Here is a 16,430-nt window from a genome sequence, read left to right on the forward strand (position 1 = left end):
CTTATCACTCCAATTCTCTGTTGTAGTTAATAATTCTTTATATTAAATGTTCTCTGTTTGGATTTCTGTGTGGTTTTGCTCTCTCTTGATTGGAGCATCAATGTGAAATCCACTCAACCTCCCAGAAAATGAAGGTCTTTAAAAGAGTAGTCCCTGAATATGGAGCATGCTCTGCTCATGATATAGTAATATTTGCCACTGTAATTAAGAAATTGGAATATTGGTTTCTACATCAATCCCTTGTGAGTTTGGTTATTTGTGGTTGCCCTTGAGCCCAGTCCAACCTCAATGTGCAAACAGAACCAATTCTGGAGCTGGAAATCTGAGTACAGACTTGGAACAATGAGGACCTCACCATGACACTGCCACTGTGTTGGCAGCCATCTGGCTTCTGCCTATAACACCTCTGCTTCCGCTCGCAAAATTATAATGCTTAATGCTACTTTGCTACATCAGGAATGACATAAATTTACTAAAATGGAAAAATTTAATGATCTGGGGAAGAACCTTATCTTCTGGTTCATTTGTTCTGTGGTCAGCAGGAGAGGTTAGGATAATATGGTGGTTACTGACAATGAACTTGACCTACTAATGGGTCACAAGCCAGTAGCCATCAATGGGCCATAAAAACAAGTGATGGACCTCACTGACTGCTTACCATTCCATAATATAGAGTGGAAATTTCTTTTTTGCACAAGGCAGTAATATAACCTTAATATTCAACCTCCAGAGACTTACCAAATTTGAATCTTAAAGAGCAAGAAATTAAATATTGGTCAAATAGACTTTTCTACTTTCAATTTGCAGTGTAAACTTGTCTTATATAATCTACTGTTGCTACTTTCGAATAAAAGAGTTCAAAATAGACTTTGACCATATTAGGTCAAGAACTTGATCTCCAAATCACATTCTTAAACAACTGCCCTGCATTGCTTACATCAAAGGCACTCTATTCAAATTTGGAGCAAAGCACTTGGAAGAGTATAGTGTTTTACCAAAATTAAAGAATTTAATTGCACACAAATACAGTCACAAAGGAGAACAAAGGCAAACCACGGAAAGGAATTATTTTCTGCTCTTCTTCCTCATATATCACCCATCATTGCTAATAGGATCACAGAATCTTAATGTTCATAAGAACTCTTGAATTTACCTTTGCTTTTATATACATAAACAGAAAGACCTTTGAGGTTTACCCACTTTACGTTTCCAACAAAAGCAATGAAACTCAAGATACTCTTCAGAATTGTCCAGTACTTTTTTTTTCTACCTACTTAGTAAGCTCATTCTCAGAGCTGCAAAAACCGTATAATAAACTGAAGTCCTCTGATGTGTCTACTAATAGAATTCCGGAAAGATGGGGTTCTTCATTAAAAACCTGTTTTTTCCCCAATACTGATTACTGTGGCCTTATGTTTATAAATATAGGAAACTGCCCAACATACATCAAGCTCTAATTGACTTATTTTTTAAACTATATTTGGTTATTTATCACTTCTATTTGCTACCCAATTTCAATATTTTGGGTAACTTCTGCAGATGTGTAACCTTATTTATTATATGTTGGTTTTTGTCAGTTTCATTCTCTTTATTCCCATGGTCTTGGGAGGTACCCCTCTGAATAGCATTATATATTATCTACATATGGATTTTGATGCTCCAGAATATGTCACTTATTTGTGTAGTGAGGTGAAAATGAGCTTCACCCTTAGAGTTGGATTGTGGGGAATTTTCAGAGACTAGGGAATCTTCTGTGCCATTAGGGGCATTTTCTGTGCCTTACTTTGACATCTCCCTTCTGGGCCCTGCATGCGTATGTGGTCGCTCATGGGAATGGCACTCCCTGCAGTTGTGCAGTGCACAACACAGACAACATACACAGTTGATGATCTAGTTTCCTTCCCGCCTAGCCTCTCCACACCTTCTTCTTCCTCTGTGAACTAAGCTTCATTATAAGAAGCTCTGAGTTTTAATCCAGAGATATACAACATAGACTTGAAGGCAACCATTTCCGTCAGCTTGATTTTCAGGAGGCATTTTACAAGATCCCCAAAGTAACCAAGACCTTGTAACTGTTTAGTCACTTTTTTTTTTACCTTTATTGCTGCTGATAGTTTGACTTTCACATTTTTCTTTAATAAATTCTCTAGCATGAAGGAAAAGAACAAAAAGGAGTAGGTGCTTGAATCTATTATCTTTTCTGCCAGTTCAAATGGCAATTGAAAAAAAAAAAAAGGAACTATTGATTCAGATGAAATTTCTGGATTTGCCTGAGCTCTCTGATATCTCCATAGCAAGGATAATTGAAAGCTGACCATACAAAACTGTCCTCATTATATTGCTGTGAAAGCCTACATAAAAATGAATGCATACACTGAGAATTCACCTAGCAAGCACTTTTCTTAACATGAAAAGTTTAACTGATTTCTAGTTTCACTGTGATATAATTCTTTGGAGCCCAAAAGTTGAGTGGCTTCATGCTTACATAAAATTAAACAGACAGCTTTCCCACACTCCAGGAGCTTAGCCTCTGTTCTAAAACATTTGTGAATTATTGCTTGTGTGCCCATGTATACACATGCACATTTAAACACCCGAGACAAGGTAGGGGTTTAAAAGGAGAGGAAAGCCAGGATTGGGCAAATAGGAAGTGTATGCTATCCCATTGCACCCCTATCCCCATCCAGAGCCTTTTTCTAATTTACGCAAAAGCATGGAGTTTGAACCAATGTTACCAAACAGTTCTTTGCAAGAAAGGAAGCTAACATTTGTTTTGCTTGCTGTGTGTCAAGTGGTTTAAATAAGCTCCATTAACGTTTCACAGTATCCCAATATTCACAACTGAGGAAGGCATAGATGGGGGGTGGACAGTTTAGTGAGAGAATAACTTGCCCATGTACTTACATATAGTAAATAATGGGACTAAGCTAGGACTTAGATCTCTCTAACTCTCAAACCCTTCTCCTTTGCTATATTTACCTCTGATCCCTTTAACTTAAGAATAAAATGTTATAGACGAAATTTAAGTCACCTATCCGATTTCCATCCTTCTTTTCTTTCTAAAATCAATCACCAGCCTGAAATTGGGTGCATCTTTCCCATCCATGTTTTCATATTTTTTTTATATACATGCAGTAAAATTCCTACTGCATAATTTTTATGAATCTATCCATAAGAAATGCTGCTTTTTTTTTACCTTCTTACATTAATGTCTTATCATGATTGGTGTATATGTTTTGTAGCTTGGCTTTTATACTCACAATTATATTTAGATGATTTAGTCATGTTGATAGATTCATAATACATAGCATTAGTTTACTTTTTTAACTTATTATTTTATTGTTTGATCATTCCACACCCTATTTCTCCATTTAAATAGTGGTGGCTATTTAGATTTTTAAAATGTTACTATTACAAATAATGCTGCAGTTGCTGTTTTTTCTATATATCCCCTTGTGCACATGTATGAGGGTTTCTCTAGGAGCTGTTTCTAGGAGTTAAATTTCTGGGCCCTACGGTATGTGCATCTTCGGATTTTATATATTGCCAAATTGTTTCTCATATTGGACTGATTTCTATCCTACCAGTAATGAAGACAGTTCTCACGACCTCCAAACCTCACCAACACTTGGCCTGCCCATGACCTTGACCTTGTGCTAAGCCGAAGACTGTGATGCTTGGAATTGCATCCCAAGTCCAGACATGCAGGAATTTTATTGCATAATGACATGCACTTTTAGCTAAACTGCGTGAGAGGTGTTTAATTCCCTTAAAACAAAAATAACAAACCTCACAGCTTGATAGGCATTTGACTACCAGATACAGCTCATTCGGATTTTTATCATACATTTTAACTGGGGATGTTTTAAACTGTGATTAACTCTATTTGGTAGCTGATTAACTTTTCCTTTTAAACTGAGTTTTGTTTTTTTTCACCCAAGTCTTTATCAGATGTGGTCTGCAAAAGCAACTTTTAACATATTTTCTCTGGAGGAAAAAGTGGGTTCTCCAATACTCATGAATTAAAATACTCAATACAGGCCAGTGAGAAAGCTCCCTGAACCTGAGGGTGGACTTGTAAATGGCTGTGTATTCTAATACATAATTACCGGAAAGGGAACTTTTATCTCAGACCCTCCTTGCTATTATCAATCTAACGTGATCTAGTACCAGGATCCTTTCTGGGGTGCCATCTCAAGGCAACCCATGTAAAATTCTCATCTCTACCTTTGCAATTGCCCCTTATTTTACTGTACGTTAAAAGCTTTTAATTAAGGGGTCAAAACCCACGAAGGCTAGATTTCAGGGGAGGTTTCACTGATACCACCTCCTGCAATCTCTGATATCTAAACCAACATAGCCACAGATCATTACAGGAGCTCAAGCCAAGTAACCTTTCCTGACACGCCAGCTTCACTCCTTGAAATGAGTTTAGTGATACTTTACGGCACAGCCTACCACCGTTTGAGAGGTCAAAGTGGCAAAATAACCAGTTTGGTCACAAGGTGCTAAGTATCCAGATACTCCAGCTTTTAAAATCCTGTTTGGCCTATACCTAGAGTAAGCTAGAAAAGGATTTTGCAAGGAAGTGGGACGGGCTATTATTTATTTAGATTAATAAAAAAAAATAACAAAAGGGTATAAACTAAGAGGACAGGTCTTATTTTCACCTGCTTCTGCAATAATAGAGACTTCCAAAGCCTGTCCTTTGAGTTGGCTTAGGCAATTATTAACATAGCCCCAAGGTTCTCTCATTATAGTTCTGGACTACTGGTGGCCCCACAAAGCCTTTAGGGGGGCTATGAGGTCAAAACTATTTTTGTAATAATACTAAACCTTTTGCCTTTTTTCGCTGCATTGGCAGATGCGTTGATGGTGCAAAAGCAATGGTAGGTAAAGCTGCCAGTGACTCAGCATGAATGAAAGCAGTGACCCCAGACTGTATTAGTCACCACGCATTCTTCACCGCCACATACTCATAGGGGAAAAATGCCAGTGTCACTTAAGAATGTCCTTGATGAAACAGCAAAAATTATTAACTTTATTAAATCTAGACACTTGAATATAGGTTTTTAAAATCTTCTAAGTGAAGAAAGGGTACGCATACATCATTTCTGTTGTACTCCTCAGTACAATGAATGTTTCGAGGAAAAGCACTAGAGGGATCGTTTGAGTGCAGCTACACCAGATCCGTTTTTCATAGAACACCATTTTTACTTAAAAAGCGACTCTCAGAGAAACTATAGTTTTTCCAACTGATGTATTTGGTAGACATTTCTTTTTTTCAATGAATGAAATAAGCCTGTCACTTGAAGGAGAACACTTGAGAGTTTTTGTTGCCAATAAGAAAATTTGAGCTTTTGAGTCAAAATTAGAATTTTTGAAAATCTACATTTGCCACAGTCAGCCTGACAGCTTCCCAATACTTAAAGAATTTTAAAGTAAGTTTGGTAGTGACATTAGTGAATGTGTTTCTGGTATCATAGAGTGAGGTATGTCAACATTTGGAAGATCTGAATAATTCATTAAACCAATATTTTCCAAATAACCAATGCATGTTACAAAATCATTTTAAATCAATCTGAATGCAACACAACAGGGAATGTTTACTAGTAGCAATTTCTTTGGATAAAATTAAGAATAGGGAGCTGGTTAGTGAACTCTAAGTTAATATAAGTATAAAGCATGTCCATTGCCTTTTTATGCAGGCTGGAGTGGAGAGGGTAACATGGTCTTTCCAATTTTAAAATGCCACAGTCCTATTTCACAATAGGGTACAATTCATAAAGCATCCTAGAAACTTCCAATAAATGCTAGGTTATTTTTCTTATAATGCTTGTGTTTTGTTACTAATGCACCACGGTCTCATTTTATTAATCTTTGGGAAAGTAGAACATTTTCACACTAAGGTCAAGCAAAATAATAAAGAGATTAGATCAAAACTGGACATTTGGGTTCTAATTCAAGCTCTAGAAAATTTACTTAGCTTGCCTGTGATTTATATTTTTTATTCTGTTTAATGAGAAGGTCAATTATATGCTCTTTGAGGTCTCTCTCTCCTGCCCGTAATATTTGATGAGCCTAGAAGGAATTCAAGAGACCATCTTTAGGAGTCTGCATCGTGTAGTCTTTCCAGTAATTGAAAACATTAGACAAATTGACTTTTGAAGTCTCTTTCAGTTCAATGATAGGTTAGCCCTTTTCTACTTAGGAAAATCAAACGTATGCCATAAAATGCCATTTTGTCACCCTCACAGGTGTGGCAGAGGGTGTCTTGCAGGGCAGCACTACATGGTTCAGCTAAACAAACAAAACTCGTTGATCTGAAATAACCACATTTTTCATCTCAGGCCAATTACGCTGCAGTTGCATGGACGCCATCTATATTTTCCAGAAGGATCTGGAGTAAACACAGCAGAGTGCCAGACCCCAGGTCCTGCAGAGATAAAATGCCTTAGGGGCTGGACCCAGAAATGTGATTTCCAGAGGGAATTGACAAGTCCAGTTGGAGGGAGATTCTAAATTGTAAATTGTAAGCTATGGGGAATTCAAAGGTCTAAACTGAGCGAGTGACAGTAACGAGTCCTTCAGCCTGAAAACTGGTCATCACATCAAAAGTCCCGTTTGAAAGCCAGCCCTGTGGCTATCAGGGAGAAAGCAGTGCAGGAACTGTGTGCAGCAGGGTTGGGGAAGGAATGGCTGAATCTCTTGACTTAAAAACCCAAGGGTATAGAAACACCCCTGACTCTTGTTTATTGATATGGAAATAGAGAATAACCTTGCTTCACATCAATTCTCAAGTGCTCTGAAATTTCGTGATTCTAGAAAGAGCTGAAATTTGAGACTAGAAAGTATAAACAAGTACGGAATGTCACAATTGAGGTTAATCAGCTTTATGTAGCTATATAATATTTTGACTGAAATTGCCAGAAAGCTCTGGGATATCTATATCTGAATCTGTTAATTTATCTGAACCCACTTCTTTTATGTACAGGAAGTATCTGTGATAAGCAGCTCTTTGGGGAAATTTGAAAATTCTGTATTGACTAGAACTTGGATTCCACAGAATGAATTCAGGATGCAGCATCAGCATTACCTATAAATGTCTAGGATTTCTATCTTTATGCCAAAGGCTTTCTATTATTTTAACGTTGCCTTGAATTTTGTTTTTTACATTAAGTAATGGAGGTGAAGAAAAGTTGAGAATTTATCTATTTGATGAACTAAGAAGCTCTGTATATAAAGTAAATACAGTGTTAAAGTGAGCATTTCATGGTATTATTTCACTTAAAATGTGAAATAATAGAGCATTTGCCTTAATATAACACTCAGAGGAAAACTAGAGACACGTGAATCAAGCAACTGTGCTATAAAATGGATGTCAAATTGGTAAAAAAATAAAATAAAATAAAACAACTAAGCATTAAATTTAATATTAATGGCTTACTGTCAAGGTAAGACATTTTTTTCCCAATAGATGCTGCCATGGCACAATATTTTTAAATGATCTCATTAACATCACATAATAATAATAATAATAATAATAATAATAGCAGCTTAGAAGATAGACCGGAGACCATATTAATACATACATGAAGATGGTATGATGCTGGAGGGATCACAAATGCAAAAGGAATTGAGTTAAAATTCATAAAATCGTGACAAATTGGAGCAAAGGATGAGATCAATCCAATGAGTTTAATAATGATAAATATAGAATAGCTATCAGAAGACAGTAATGATCCAATGTACAAATTAAGTAGAGGGAAAGCGTTATAGAGTAATATAGCAAAGAAAAATATGAACTTACATGGAGTGATTATTTTAAAAGACTATCAAAATAAATCGGGTACTTTTGGCCTGCCTGAGCTCTTTGTGTACTTGAGGCCAATTACTTCATGCACACGCATCCTTCATGCTTCCTGAGTAAGAGAAGGCTTTGGGGCAAGCTAGTGTTGGGGTGGGGGATGTGGGAGGTGATGGTGAGAGAGGATGACTAGGAGGGAAGAAAAGCAAAAACTAGGACACTGGTGAGCTTACAGGGAGGGAGCACACCTGAGGATGGTAGCATCAGCAGAGATGGGACTAACACAGCCTCTCTCCTGTGTATTTTCAAACGTTGCCACATTGACCCTACATGGCACGGGTCAGCAGTTTGTAAAGGAAATCTAACATGTTAAGTTATCTGTTTGACATTCTGAATGAAGACTTTCCAGTGAAATTGGTGTGTCATCTTGGGTCCATTAATAATCAGCCAACTGGTGAGAAGCTGACTCTTTTCATCCTAACTCTGTTTATTTAACTCGGTGAGTCCCAAACCTGCTTACATCTGATTCAGTAGGGAGATGTTTTTCAAATACTAATTCCTGAGCCACTAACTCAAACCTCCTGAATCTAGAATGTTTGGAGATTGGGTGCATGCTCTTTCTTTTAATTTTAATTTTTTTTAACCTACCCAGATGATTCAGATGCAACCAGGTGTGGGGAACCACGGATGGAGCTGATATTCAAAGCTTTCACTTAGAGTTCTTAGAAATGTAATTTGTGAGGCTGCTGATGTGTTACATTGGATTTACGTTTATCTTTTTTATAAATTTGGTGGAATTTTTTTAAATCTTACTTTGACTATATTAAAAGTCCATGCAAGTGGTTAAATAAATGATGTGAGTGACTAGCAATATCAATATCTTCTAATTTGCTGATTGATGAGCATAAACAGTGACGAGAAACAGTTGAAATATGGAGGAGAATTTATCACTTTCATCACCTTTAATGACTGTTGACTTCAATCACTTCACTCAGCATGAAATGGACCTCAGAATTTACTGCTCATTTCTTGAATACTGAGATGCAGAATACTCAAGGGTCCTAGGGAAGTGTAATAAATATAAAGTATTTTTGCTAGGCTGATTTCTCACAGCTAGTTTCACTTAAAGACTCTCATGAAACTGCAACCAAATATTGGCTTTAACGTACCAAGAATTGATGGAACGAAAACCTGTGACAATGACACATAAAAGTTAGGGCAAATCACTTTGGCGTACATGTAACTCCATTTCCCTTTCCACAAAATGAGGGTAATAGCAGTTGGTAACTGTCTTCTTCATAAATTGAATTAATGGAATAATGGCTTTAAACTCACCTGAGCTAGGCTGAGCCAAGAGCTCTTAGGAGAAAAATGTCCGTGTCACGTGGGGCGGCCTGTGGGATCTCTGCTCCCGCTCCCCACATAAGAACGCAGGATGTGGCTAGGCCAAAAAGGAACACCCATGGAACCATAGGTAGGGGAGTCATACCACTATAGTCTCACTGGAGGATTAATTCACACGACGTGAACTGCTGTCCACTTTTCTGCCAACTGACCGACTCTCTGACTTCCCTCAACACTCCTCAACTCCCCAACTTAGCCGCGGCAGTTATATTAGTGGCCAATGGCTCAATGGTTACAGCTGATGGCCAACTAGCCACAGCTGACGGCCATCTACTATCCGAGCCAGCACCTTTCCATTTGAGGCCGAGAGCCTGGAAACTGCTCTCTGGGGCTCTGTCCCCACAGTCCGATTAAGTAAGTAGTACATTTTAAGGAAGAGACAATGAGAGCATGTCTAAAACATACTTATGAAGTACCTACCATGTGTCATGCATGCTGTAAAGCATTGCCTCACAATCTTTAGTTTGCTGAAATACTTTATTAATAAATACTCTGTAGTTAGGCACTTAGAATCTTTTAAAATAGGAAGCAAATTCTACAGGGGAACATGTTTTATATAAATTTCTGTGAAGAAATGTCTGTAGCGATCATCCTAGTTTGGCTGGAGTCAATGCATTGAGCACCACCTAATCTTGAGATCCTTGGAGATGCAAAGTACTCATCTGAGAGAAAAACCCTTCAGCACCTTATTTCTTTGAATGAAGTGCATTATCTTGCTGGGAAGGGAGGGGCAAGCTGAATGAAAGGGTCTTATTGGTATTAAGAAAAGTGTGTTCAGAAGGAAGTAGGTGTAAGGAACATTGGGCAAGTCCGCTCACGGGAATAAAACAGGAGCAGAAACTTCCCTTGACCATTTTGGGCTAGAGTGAGGGAGAAGGGACAGATAATAATTTCAAAACGTAATGCGTAAGTAACATTGTGTAAAGTAAGGAGTACGGAAAAAAATAACGCAGAGTAAGGGACATGAGTTATGAGCGTGTGAATCCCAAATTTAAGTAGAGTGATTCGTTTGGGCTTCACTAAGAAGGGAAGGCACATTTGAGCAAAGAAGAAGGAAGTGAAGGAGTTATCCCTGTAAATATCTGGGCAAAGAGCCCTGCAGGCAGAGGCCTCAGGTGGGAACATGGCTAGAGTGAACAGGAAGAGCCAGGATGTCGCTATGGCCAGAAGAGTGTAAATGGAGGAGGAGGTAACAGGAAATGACATCAGGGAAGGAACAAGGGCAGAACATTTGGGACTTCGCAGGCCATTGAAAGGAGTTTGGCTTTTATTCTTCATGAGAATGAACTATTGGAGAGGGTTAAGCACAAGAGGAACACCTAACTTAGATTTTAAAAGAATCCCTTTAGTTTCTGTAATGAGAATAGACTAGCAGGAAAGGGGCCGGATACCTTTTGAAGGTCAAACTAACAGGGCTTTTTGACTGATTGAATGTGGGATGCAAGGGAAAGAGAAAAAGAAAATGACGGTCCCCAGGTTTGTCCTGATCAACTGGAAGGAAAGTATTGCCATCAACTGGGGTGGAGAAAGCTATGGGTAGAGCAGATCTGGCTATGGAGAGTATCAGGAGCATAGTTTGGGTCATGTTGAGTTTGAAGGTCTATCGGCCATCCAAGTGGAGATGTAAAGTAGACAGTTATCCATTTCTGAAGTTTTAGAGAAAGATCTGAGCTGGAGATACAATAGCGAGGTGCCTTGGCCCATAGATTAGGATTTCCAGATAAAACACAGACATCTAGTGGAATTTAAATTTCAAATAATTGTTAATATTTTTCATCCTTTACATGTTCTTTTTTATTTAACATGTTTTTATTTTATCAGTGTCATAAATTACCTTATATTTCTAAGGTCATTAGTAATAAGTTTGTTTAAATATTCTTTTCACTGCATTGTCTTGGTTGATTCCAGGTTACCTTTGTTCCTTTGTTTGTTTTAATCTCCATATTTTATGTTAGAAACTTTCCTCTCTGGTGATACTTGACTGTCTTCATATTTAAGAATCAGACACTTAAAAAAACTGTTTGAAAGCTCTGTGTATATTTGCAGTGCCTGTCAATTGCTACTATTTGCTGTAGGCTAATCAGTCAGGTACCCGGTCATTTCACTGGGGGACTTCCAAATGTCAGTATAAAAGTCTTTTTTCAAACCAGTCGGTTTTGTCAGAGGTGGATCTTCCAGGCTCCTGTCTGGGGGTTATGAATCTAGCTGCCAGTGCCCTGGCAAGGGAGGGAAAAAGGATGGGGGTCTCACTAGTTAGTATGTGGTATGTAGACTTTACTTAATCCTCCTTTTTCAGTCTCTCTCCCGTCCTCTACCAAAGCTGGTATCATTCAATCTGAAGACTCTCTGGTTCCATTTCCCTTGAAATAACCTCCTGTTACCAGTTGGGTTGGTGATGGTATTGGCCCTGCCTGCACAGGAGAGAGGGACTCTGAGGGTCCAGCTCCGGTTCCTTTTTCTCAGCCTGGCCCTGCTCCCCTTGCTACAGAAGTAACAATTTTTAGGTGGGTGCAAAAGTAATTGTGGTTTTTGCAATTATTGTTAACGTTTTAAACCGCAATTACTTTTGCACCAACCTAATACTTCCAGTGTCTGAGACTTTCCAGGTTTTAAAGTAGGAATCCACTTGCTTTTTGATGGTTTCCAAAGCAGAGCAAACTTTCTTGCTGCTCTGCTAACTTTGTTATCGCTCATCCATCTGCCTTCTGTCTCCTAACATTTTGTTGCTAGCTCCTGTCTGCTGTTGCCTCTTCTGATCTCTTTATCCTTTGGGTTTTGTAAAATTATTAAAAATTTATTTTCCATCCTTTTAGAGAGGCTTCAGGATGGAGGTGTGGTTAATGCATGCATTCAATCCACCATGTTTACCAGAGACATCTTCCAGAGTTTCTCACATGAATTATTGAAAAGTCGGTATAGCCAACACTCTTGCTGCCCTGCTACAAGTCCCCTTGACTCCCTTCTGTAGCTGCTGTGAATATTTCCTAAGTGTGCTAACAGTGTCCTACTCAAACATGTGTGTCATTCTACTCTCTAACTAAGGATTTCCTCCAGTACCACAGGAGCTTGCTCAGCCCTCAGATAAAGTTTCCTGGAATTGCTGGTGATTTAACACCTCTCACCCCTGAAGAATGGGAATCAGTGGATTAATAACCAACTTTCCAATACCTTGGTAGGACTATTCTGAGGCATTCTGCATGGTTCCTTAGAAGTCCCCCATGAGACTGAGTCTAAGTCACCTACAGGAGAAACCCATCCATCAATTGGATTTTCTCCTTTTCCTCTCTCACTTTTCAGATTCTCTCACTTATGCTTCCTGGTACATTCTCCAAAATAAATTCTTTATACCCATGACCTTGCCTCAAGCTTGATTTGGGAGCAACTCAAACTAAGACAATTGGTACTGAAAGTAGCCCTGGAAAGTATATTCACAATGATATGGAGGCAGCAAAAACACCATGGGTGGTGCTAAGTTGGATTTTGATAAACCCTGGCACTTTGTAGATCACAATTGTCAAAACTTTCACCCATGGTGTAGGAGGAGGTAAAGGTGAAAGCAGGAGCTTGAATTATGCAATAGTGCTATGTCTGAAAGGTATGGGAGTGTAATGATCATAGGAATTGAAGAGGTGTGTGGCGTTTGCTCACTGGCCAGAAGCATTGAGGGAAAAGAATGATAGGCTTATATCATCCAACCATCAATTTGGAACATGTGAATGAAAACCAGAAAGGCTCCTTGGAGATCTCCATTGCCTACAACCAGAGGGCAGGCTTCTGAAAAATCAGGACACGGGGTCATTGTAAGGGTCACAGAACTGCAAAGTAAATTGAAGGCACAGGGCAGGCAGGCCTTTTATGCAAAAATCAAAGCCCTGGCAGGGGAGAAATAAGCCCTGAGAACTAAAAGAAGGGCATGTGAAGAGATGTACCACAGAACCTTGAACACCTCGATTTCTCTGAACCTTCCAGGCTAGTAGAATTCTCCTTCACCCTGTTAGTCGATGAGAATAGCTTTCCATTGTCTAGAGACCCTACAAAGTTTTCCTCTGAAACAGATTATGCTTGTTTACTTCAAGATCTGTCCCCACTTCCCCTCATTGCCTTGATTCCAAAAACTGGGGACAAGTCTCAACATAGCCTACATTATGCTGTGAGAGACGTGATGGGCTTTCTTTTCTAAAGATGGCTGCAATGATATCCCTCATCCTAATGGCTCTTTTGCAATGCAACCTTGCCGTTCCCCTACCAAGAGATGGAGTCTAATTTGCCTCTGCTTGAATCTGGGCTGGACTTTACTTGGTTGGCCAACAGTGTACAGCAGAAGTGATGCTGTGTATTTCCAAAGCTGAGTCATAAAAGGCAATGCAGCTTCTGCCTTGTTCATAGGGACATTTGCCCTCGTAGACCAGAGCCAGCATGTAAGAAGACCAACTACCCTGAGGCCACCATGCTATAAGAAAGCCAAGGCACAGGAAGAGGAAGAGCAAGTTGCTTTAGGAAGATACTCGTGCAGATAGCGAATGTGCATTGCTATCTTTCTCTTGTAAATGCAAACTGCTTTAGCCATAGCCTCCTGCTAGGTGCCAGAGGCTGTTGTTTTAGCGAATGCATTCTATTCATCGTTCACCGGCTCCTAGGGTTTTGTTAACGATCCTCTTTTCTGTTAAAATACAGTCTACAGGGACCTCTATCATCTTGACATTCTGCAGAACATCATACTGGCCCATGATATTAATGAGAGCATGATAACTGGATTTGGTTTTTAAGAAAAAGAAAGTATGCTGGCTGCTTTAATAAAATACTTCATGCTGGAGGATGAGAGATAAACCCTACAAAGATTCTGAAGCCTGCCACATCAGGGAATGTTTTAGAAGCCCAGAGATCTAGCATATCCCATCTAAAAGGATGCATTGCATTTATTACCATTAAGAAAGAGGCATGGCACTTGAATTGCTCTAGATTGTTGAGGTTAAAAAAAAAAGAAAGAAAGAAAATGGTACCCTTGAGAATACTAGTCTGACCCATTTATTAGATGCTACCGGTTCTGAGGAGGCCTGAGAAAGTATATGAATAGCCTCTTAAAGACTCAGCTAAGACATCAGCTTAAGGATGACACCTTGCATGGTTGGGTCACTGTTCTCAAGGATGAGGCATATATATTAAACCACTGATTGCTACATATAGTCGCTATATGTGCTGTGTCCCCATTATCTAGAATATACAGGAATGGTAATTAAAGGATGCAAGTTGGATTGGCTCCATTCCACATACTCACAGTGATCTATTAGTGGAAATTGTGGTTTTAATCCTTATAGCTGCAGTTTCTTCCTGATCAAGGCTTTGGTCTCAGGATATGTGTGTAGAGAGGGGGACATTTCCACTGAGGTTATAATAATGGTACCGCTGCATCTAAACCAATGACTACCACCAGCTGATTTGGGAATCCTCATGTTAATAGATTAGTGGGCAAAAATGGGAATTACTGTACTTGTGGGGAAAATTGACTCTGATTATCCTGAAGAGTTGGAGTTGCTGCTACATAATGGGGGAAGGGAGGAAGGTGTCTGGAACTTGGGGGATTCATCACAGTACCCCTTAGTGCTTCTATGCCTGGTGATAACAATAGCAGGGTGATTCACAACAAGGGCTTGACAAGGACGAGGTAATCAGGCCTCAACTGCTCAGAGATGAAGGTCTGGTCATTCTCCTGAGCAAGCAACTTAGGCTAGTGGAAGTGCTGGCCAAGGTTAAGGGGCAGCTAGAATAGATGGGAAAGGAACGATGGTGAGTATAGATTATGGCCTTGGGACCAGCTGCAGTGTGAAGATTGTAGCTCGTCCCACTAATTCTGCTATTTTCAGTCTTTTTCGGAAATTGCAGCCAGTCACAACCTTGAAACGTCAGTAACACAGTAAACTCAAGGCAGGCATGAGAGGATCTGATCACAGCAAGCAGGGGACGTGGTGGTCACTCTTGATACCCTGCTCTGTCTGTCCCCAGTTCACCTCTCGGTTCCCCTGCGGCTGTAGCAAACATTTCCATGCACAATGACAGCTTCCTACCTGGAGTGCAGTAACTCTGCTTTGCTGCCTGAGGCCCTGCTCAGCTCACAGTTAGTGTCCCGAGGAGGTGCTGGGGTTAATACCTTCAAGGTCAAGAATCAGAAGCGAAATGCTCTGACTTCCTTACCCCTCAGTGGATTAGTTCTGGAACATGTTCTACATGGTTCCTCAGGGGCCCCCCAAAGAGATAAGCCCCAGTTGCCCAAAGTGGTACCCTGCTTATGAATACAACCTTTCTGACTTTTCTCCTTTTCTTCTCTCCCGTGGGCTTCCTGGGGTCACCAAATAAACCACCCCGGTTCATCCTTATCTCAGGGTCAGATTTTTGGAGAACTCAAACAAAAAGGGTAACTTTTCATTCTAAGCATATCTACCTATACTAATTTGTTATTTGTTACAAAAACTAATTTTGTTGGGAAAAATAATACAATTTTAGTGGATAGGCCTAAGTAATACATATTTACAGTAATGGTAAAAATGTGAAGAACAGTTTAAAAAAAAGTTACTTTCATTAGTTTATAAAGAACGAGGAAATTAAACTTTGAAAAAAGAAATGCAATAATATATACTTATACCAAAAGAGGAGGAATATTTTAATAACTATAGAAATAGTTGGCAGGGCTGTCAACTATCAAGGGATTATTTTGAAATTGCTATCATTGGCCAACTGCTAGGATTAATGAAATCAACATTTTCATGAGGCAGGAGAAATAAATGTTGTAAGTCAAACTTAATAGTATACTTTTTTTCCTTTAAAAGTTGTTGACCCCATATGTTTATTTTTTCTTTTACTTCCCTTCCCTGAGGGGATATATCAGTAAAAATATTACTAAGGGTAACGTCTGCAAATTTACTTCCTATATTTTCTTCTAGGAGTTTTATGGTTTTGGATCTTACTTTTAAGTCTTTAATCCATTTTGAATTTATTTTCATATATGGTGTAAGGAGATGGTTCAGGTTCATTTTTTTTGCAATTTAATATATGTATAGTCACAGGATATGGAGCACAGCATAAGGAATAGAGTCAATGGAATTGTAATAGCTATACACGATGTCAGAGGGGTAGAAGACTGGGGGGAGGGGGGTTATCACTTTGCGAGGCATGTCAATGTCTATTACATTGTTTTGTATACCTGAAACTAATAATAAAAAAAACC

This window comes from Rhinolophus sinicus, linkage group LG07 (genome assembly GCF_036562045.2).
Source record: "Rhinolophus sinicus isolate RSC01 linkage group LG07, ASM3656204v1, whole genome shotgun sequence".
Classification (NCBI taxonomy): domain Eukaryota; kingdom Metazoa; phylum Chordata; class Mammalia; order Chiroptera; family Rhinolophidae; genus Rhinolophus; species Rhinolophus sinicus.